At 39.2% G+C, this 8,094-nt stretch overlaps 1 pseudogene; it reads right to left on the reverse strand.

The window, feature by feature from the left end:
* Positions 1-936: 936 nt before the first annotated feature.
* On the reverse strand, positions 937-7,096 carry LOC106774674 (annotated as a pseudogene).
* Between the last annotated feature and the right edge of the window lie 998 nt (positions 7,097-8,094).

The raw sequence follows: 8,094 nt of genomic DNA on the forward strand, positions 1-8,094 counted from the left end.
TTAAGATCAAGGATATTTAAATAATTTTTATTCTCAACACTAAAAAAAAAAGAAACCCCCAAACCCTTACTCACCTCCCTCATTCCTCTCAACCCTTTCTCTTTCATCTCTCTCACTCCAACATTTTCTCTGTCATCCCTACTGTTGTCCCAATTGAAAAAAAAAAAACCAGAAACCCTTGCCTAACCCTAATCCACCTTCCTCACTTATCTTTGATTCTTGGAGCTTTTTCACTTTCTGTAAGACAACACTTCTCTGAAAAGATATCACAAAATTGTTAGATTCTCAAAACTCCTTACAGAAATCAAATTCGTGTCAATTTATAGAAAATCACAACTCTAACGCAGTTTAATTGACTTTGCTACTAATACAGTCGAATATAACAAAACAATTATAACAGTTTGGAGCAGCCAAAGCAGTTAATTGAATTCACAATTAATGTAGTTGATTTACATTTAATGCTTGATCAACATATTTAAAAATATGACTGTTAGACAGTAATATCAAGCATTAACAAAATTTCAAAACATAACAGACTTAGTCAATGCAATACACATATAGTCGACTATGTAACATTGTAAAACTTAGTTTTGAAAAACTTTCTCTTTGAAAAATTTCGTAGGACACTTTGAAACAGATTGTGCAAAGACACGATTTTTAATCGACTCACCGCATATAATGAAGTCGACTTAAAATTATTGTTTTGCCACACAATTAAAATTCAACATTAGTACATGTAGTTTTTCTTTTCCAAAAACATTTATTATGCATTCAAGTATAAAATCACATATATAGCATAGTCAAATGCAATGAACAACACAGCAAAAACATAAACATGTTCTCATATAATCATATAACAAGTAAGCATAGAACATGTAACACATAATACACATGTGTTATTAATTATGTGTTGTTATTATAAAAAACCAGAAACTCTCAGATTGTAAGTTCAGCTAAACTAGTGCTCCCTAACAAGAATCTCAACAATTAGAAATCCAATTTAGTTTATCCAATATATAAATCCAATAAATATTACAATTGAAATAACATGATTAAAAATCGGGAGATGAAAGAAGTAGGTTCCAATTGAAATAAATGTAAAAAAATGTATGTATATAAATGAAAAAAATTGATATTAACCTCTCTATGAAATAAAGATTACTCGTGGCAGCAGAACTTCTGAAATCCATGAACCCCAAATCTTCAAATTCATTCAGCACACAAATGGAATTATTATCCTCCATGGCAATCTTCAAATTATTCCCCACATCAGACCAACAACAGACTATATTTTTCTCCCTAAAATCAAAGACTAATGTAACAGTTGTCCTTCCTAGGAAGCATCATAGCCACCAACAAACAGTTATTCCCTTCTAACCACTAAAGCTTATCGGCATCCCTAAGAGACCACCCCAAAGGATCATAGAAAAAATCAATTTCCTTCCCAGTAACCTGGTCCCAAACCCCTATCCTGTGGTCGTTACTCCTCCATTTACAACTAGAAAATATCTTATAATCTGAAATAAAACCCAAGGCCCCTAGAGTGTAACTCTTCACCTGACTCTTATGACAAACCTGAACTTACCTAAGCTCCTCGTTTTGAGAATTGAATAGCCCCGTCCCCCATCACCATGGTTAAAGGGAGAGTGTTCATCCAACATCCAATCATACACCATGCTGCCATGTGCAATGCAACAACCACCCTCAAGACCTGCCCAAATGGTCATTCCAACACTCGAGGCCTGACCTTGTAGAGAATACAACAACCTTAACTTATTGTCGTGGAATGGGCCCCACTTGGCGGCGCATACGTGGTTCAAGATGTTGGGTAGTTTTAAAATGTAACTAACTGTTTTAACTGTCTCTTGCACATTCCTCTGTATCTCTGTCTTTATATACCTTAGCTTGTACTCTCTTTTATTCAATTAATGAAATACAGTTCTTTCAGTTCAATATACTTTGTTCTATTCGTTCTACCACTTTCTCCATAGCTAACAGTGGTATCCAGAGCAACTTGTTTCGATCCTTGGAAATCTGCAGAACCTTGGTTACGATCAAAGTAGTGGTGCGATGGCAAGTATGATGCACAGCAATCTTCCAGTCTTCGATGGAAAAGACTTTGATGACTGGTGCGTTAAAATGGAGGCGATTCTTGGGTATCAAGAAGTTGATGAAGTTGTGAGACAGGGAATTAAAGAAACCAAAGAAGATGATACANCAGCAGCAAAGAAACTTCATAAGGAAGAACGTCGTCTGGATTGCAAAGCCAGAATGCTCCTTCATCAATGCGTTTCTCCAACCATCTTTCAAAAGATCTCTAAAGCGTTTACTGCCAAGGAAGCCTGGGATATCCTCCAAGAAGGATATGGGAACACGAGAAAAGTTAAAAAGGTGAGACTACAAGCATTACAGCGTCAATATGAGCTTCTGGGCATGGGTGCAGAGGAAACCGTGACAGAATACATGGGAAGAATCCAGACTCTTGTCAATGACATGAGGACCTGCGGAAAAATTGTAAAAGATAGAAAGCTCATCCAAAAGGTTTTGCGTAGTTTGACACCACAGTATGATCATATTGTGATCACCATTGAAGAGTGTAGCGACTTGGAAACGTTGAAAATTGAGGAATTGCAGAATTCCCTCGTCGCGCATGAACAGAGATTGCTGGAGCGAAAGAATGCTGAGAAGGCAGCTATGACCCAAGCAACAAATCAAGCGTTCCAAGCAAGAACGAAGCAAGGCTTCAAGAACCGAGGCAGAGGCAGAGGGAGATCACGTGGTGGGGGTCGCAGCGGAGGAAGAAATTGGAAATCGACTGAACAGAACGATGAAGACACCAATGACGAACAACAAGAAGGAGGTACCCGTGGAGGTAAAAACACGCGAGGAAGAGGAAGAAAGGGAATTGACAAGCGAAGTATTCAGTGCTACACATGTAGCAAATTTGGGCATTATTCCTCTGAATGTTGGCACAACGAAGCTGTCAAGAAGAACAAGAACGACAACGCATCAGCGAATTTGGCACAGGATGATGGTGATTCTAACACAGAGCACGTTGTGTTGATGACAATTGCAAATGGAGTCCATGATGGAGGTAGTGAAATCTTGATGAATGAAACGAAGGACAAGTGTTGTAGAGATAAAGATTATGTGTCGCTGCACTACGCTGATAATCAAGTTGACGCGCAAGTTGACACGCAGAAAGAATACAGCCACGTGTCACATGTGGGTAAACCACGACATGCAAAGATAGAAGAAAGGAACAAATATATAATGATTTTTGACAATCTTGCAATGCTATCAGACAACCACCTTGACTACACAGAGAACAACCTTTGCTGGTATCTCGATACCGGGTGTTCCAATCATATGACTGGAAGAAAGGAATGGCTGGTCGACTTGGATATGAGGAAGAAAAGCAAAATAAGATTTGCAGATGATAGTACCGTCATGGCAGAAGGAGTTGGCAGAGTGCTACTCACTTGCAAGAATGGAGAAACGGCATACATGGATGAAGTTTTGTTTGTCCCTACTATGAAGAGCAACTTATTAAGCCTTGGGCAGTTGTTGGAAAAAGGATATACCATGAGTATGCAAGAAAGGTCAATTGAAGTGTTTGATAAAAGGAAGCGTTCCATAATCAAGGCCCCAATCTCAAAGAACAGAACATTCAAGGTTAACCTTAATACTGCTACCATACAATGTCTATCATCTGTAAGTGTTGAGGAAGAAAGCTGGAAGTGGCACTATAGATTTGGACATTTGAATTTCAAAAGTTTAAGTTTGTTGANTAGCAAAGAACTTGTAAAGGGAGTGCCTTCAATATCTGTTCCTGAGAAACTGTGCGAAGGGTGCATACTTGGAAAACAGACCAGATCAAAATTCAGTAATTCAGCAACCAAAANAGCCAAGAAGCCACTAGAAATTGTTCANGCAGACGTTTGTGGTCCATTCGAAATAACTACTTATGGAGGTAATAAATACTTTCTTCTTTTAGTTGATGAATGGACAAGAAAATTGTGGGTTTATCTGTTGAAAGAAAAAAAAGGAAGTTTTCCTAACGTTTGTTAAATTTTGTGCTTTGGTTGAACGTCAATCTGCACTTGAGATGAAGCTTCTTCGAACTGATGGTGGAGATGAATTCAATTCCAGCGAGATGAACAAATTCTGTGAAGAAAAGGGAATGATTCATGAAGTCATTGCACCCTATACACCTCAACACAATGGCTTGGCCGAGAGGAGAAATAGAACACTCGTTGAGATGACTAGATGTCTGCTGAAAGGGAAGAAGTTACCACACGAACTTTGGGGAGAAGCTGTCATCACATCAACTTATTTGCTGAACAGGTGCCCGACAAAAGCATTAACAAACATGACTCCAGAAGAAGCGTGGTCAGGAATTAGACCGTCTGTGAAACATTTAAGGATTTTTGGATCTGTTTGTCATAAACATATCCCTGATGAGAAAAGGAGAAAACTAGAGGACAAAAGTGAATCTCTAATATTGGTTGGCTACCACGACACAGGTGCTTACAGGTTGTACAATCCAAGAAAAAAGGTAATAGTTATCAGCAGAGATGTCCTAGTTGATGAATCTGCCATATATGAATGGGAAAGTCAAGAAACCGAATCAAGCAAAGTTGTATCTAGCTGGTTGGAGGCAAGGAGACCTGAAGACAGTGATCAAACCACAACCATGGAGACTGAAGAAATCAGCAGAAGATCACAGCGGACTAGGTTCCCCTCTACTAGACTAGCAGGTCATGAAATCTACACAGACAATGAAATCACTGAGACAGGTGAGATCTCAAAACACTATGCCTTTCTCGTTGATACAGAGGTGCTTTCTTGGGAACAAGCTATCAAGACGAAGGAATGGAAGGATGCTATGATAGAAGAGTTGAAAGCAATTGAGAAGAATGGAACGTGGACAATGACAGTGTTGCCTCAACACAAACGTCCCATTGAGGTCAAGTGGGTCTTCAAGACAAAACTGAAGCCAGACGGAAGCATCTCCAAGTTGAAAGCGAGATTGGTGGCTAAAGGTTTCCTTCAAAAACCAGGAGTAGACTTTACAGATGTATTTGACCCATAGCAAGACTAGAGACTGTGAGGCTCGTGGTGGCAATAGCAAATGCAAGAGGCTGGGAAATTTATCAGATGGACGTAAAATCCGCCTTTCTCAATGGCCCACTGGATGAAGAGGTGTATGTAACACAACCTCCAGGATTTATGAAGGAAGGTGAAGAATTTAAGGTGTACAAGCTGAACAAAGCTTTGTACGGGCTAAGACAAGCACCACGTGCTTGGAACACACACATTAATGCATGGCTNGTGAAGAACGACTTTAGGAAATGCACAGTTGAATTTGGAGTGTATGTGAAGCAGTCAGACAAACAAGGTACTATGCTTATATGTTTGTATGTTGATGATTTGTTGATAACAGGTAACAATGCAAGGGCAATAGCTGAGTTCAAAGCAAACATGAAAAGANATTTCGANATNACTGACCTTGGNAGCTTGGGATACTTTCTNGGCTTGGANTTTCGTCGAACACATGATGGGATGTTCGTGCATCAGAGGAGATACATTGATGAAATCNTGAAACGCTTTGGCATGGAAAGCTGCAACAGCGTGAGCACACCTGTGATGACTAACATCAAACTGGACCAGCAACTCAATGACGAGAAGGTAGATGCTACTTTGTTNAAACAGATTGTTGGATCTCTCANGTACCTGTGCAACAGTAGACCCGACATCTGCTACAGCGTGGGATTGGTCAGCAGATTCATGGGAGACCCGAGACAGACGCATCTTGCAACAACCAAACACATCTTGCGTTACCTGAAGGGAACTGCTGAGTATGGCTTGTTCTTCTCTAAGAAATTTGAAGGAGCGATAGGGAATCTGGAAGCTTGGTGCGACTCTGACTGGTGTGGAGACCAAATCGACAGAAGAAGTACTTTCGGGTTCGTGTTCAAATACATGGGATCTGCGTTTAGCTGGTGTTCAAAAAAACAGAATGTTGTAGCTCTGTCGTCTTGCGAGGCTGAGTATATAGCCTCTGCTGAAACTGCGCGCCAGAGCACTTGGTTAGATACTATGTTGGAAGAGTTATCGATTGAGTGCTCTAGACCGATACAACTTTGGGTTGACAACAAATCAGCAATCAACTTGGCCAAGAACCCAGTCTCACATGGAAGGACCAAGCACATAGAAACTAGATTTCACTACTTAAGAGAGCAGGTCAACAAAGGAAAACTTGAAATGGTGCATTGTTCTACAGCAGATCAAACTGCTGATATTTTCACCAAAGCCCTTCGACAAGCTCGGTTTGAGGAACTTAGACTTAAACTTGGAATTAAGAAACTTCAGTAGTTGCTTATTGTAGTTCCATTTTAAGAGGGGTGTGTTGGGTAGTTTTAAAATGTAACTAACTGTTTTAACTGTCTCTTGCACATTCCTCTGTATCTCTGTCTTTATATACCTTAGCTTGTACTCTCTTTTATTCAATTAATGAAATACAGTTCTTTCAGTTCAATATACTNTNTTCTATTCGTTCTACCACTTTCTCCATAGCTAACACAAGACACCCTAGTAGAGGGCCTTCCTGTAGAGGAGCTTCTTTGAGATGTTGGGTGGGATGTAAAGTTCCTCATTTTTCAATCTCGACCCTTAAACCAACTGCAGCCGCAATAGAGGTTTTGAGGAAAGCTTTCGAGCCGGAGGTAAAGCGATGAAGGTTAGAGTTTTTTTTTAGGAGAGAATGGGAAAGAAAATGATGAGGGTATGTGATGAGATTGTGACAATGGTTGTGGCTGTGAGTTGGAGTGTGGTGGCAATGAACCCATTTGTGGTGGCGGTCAATGAAGTTAAGAGACGAGGGTGACTACAATGAGAGAGTCACGTGAATTGTGTTGATTTGAAATATAGAAGAGAAGATTAAAGGAAGGAAAAAAAAAAGAGAGGGAAACAAAAGTAAAATTAGGGTTGTAAAATCAGTATGTAAAATCAGTAGGTAAAATTTGTTTTTATTTACATATGGACTGTAAATCATTTATATACAGATTTTGTTTTTTGCAAATTTTCCTACCATAACGCGCCTAAATTATATGCGGATTTTACATACAGAAAATAGGTAGATAAAAATTCATATGTAAAATTCGTATGTAACTCATTTTTCAAAATGCATATGTAAAATTCATCTGTAATACCTGCATTACCTACATATTAAAATTCGTATGTAAATATCGATAGGTAAGTTAATTTTTTCTCTAGTGAAGAGCTTAAAAGAAGATCTCCTAAAATCCAAGACCTTGATTATTCATTTGATCAAATATGTATAATCCTTGGGTGCTATATACTTTATATGATTATTATATGACCCCAAGGGAAGAAATCCAAACATCTCTAAGAGGAAGAGGATGTTTCCATAAGACAACTTGAAGATTTGAGAGAAAATCCTTTTTAAGAGGGAGGGAATGATGACATACCCTTTAGCCATGGCTAAGAAAATTCAAGAAGGGTTGAAGTCATCTGTGGAAGGTGAGCCTAAATGATACATCAAGGCTTGATGTAATCTTGCAGATCCGTGAGATTGGAGATTAAATGAAGCCGAGATCCCAGCAGCAACCAATGGAACAGTAACCTTGGCTGAAAATTGTCGCAGATCTGGAAGCTCTCGGGAATGGAACTTGCTGGAGGGTTTTTGGACGTGATGCAGCGGAAGTAGTGTTTAATATAGTGAGGTGGTATGGAGGATAGCTTGAAGAGGTGGATCACAACTCAGAAAGCTTCCACAAAGTGGAAGAAAGTTGCAATGGAGAAGCAAGCTTGGGAAGTGACTCTCGGAGAAAGAAATTTGCTATTCATTTCAGCAGAAATTCTTTACTATATTCCAAAAGTGAATACAAGGGTAGCCAAGGTGAGTTATATAGACTCCTCAACCTTGGGCTTGTGATGAAAAACGTGTTCAACCACTATGAATCACGTTGCCTAACTCTAATACATGTGCTAAATGTGCTAGCTTCTAGAATCTATATGGAGTACACGTTTATTTCAATTTCTAAAATAAGAAAGTTCCCGGTGCACCCC

The sequence above is a fragment of the Vigna radiata genome, chromosome 10 (genome assembly GCF_000741045.1).
Source record: "Vigna radiata var. radiata cultivar VC1973A chromosome 10, Vradiata_ver6, whole genome shotgun sequence".
NCBI classification, from domain to species: Eukaryota; Viridiplantae; Streptophyta; class Magnoliopsida; order Fabales; family Fabaceae; genus Vigna; species Vigna radiata.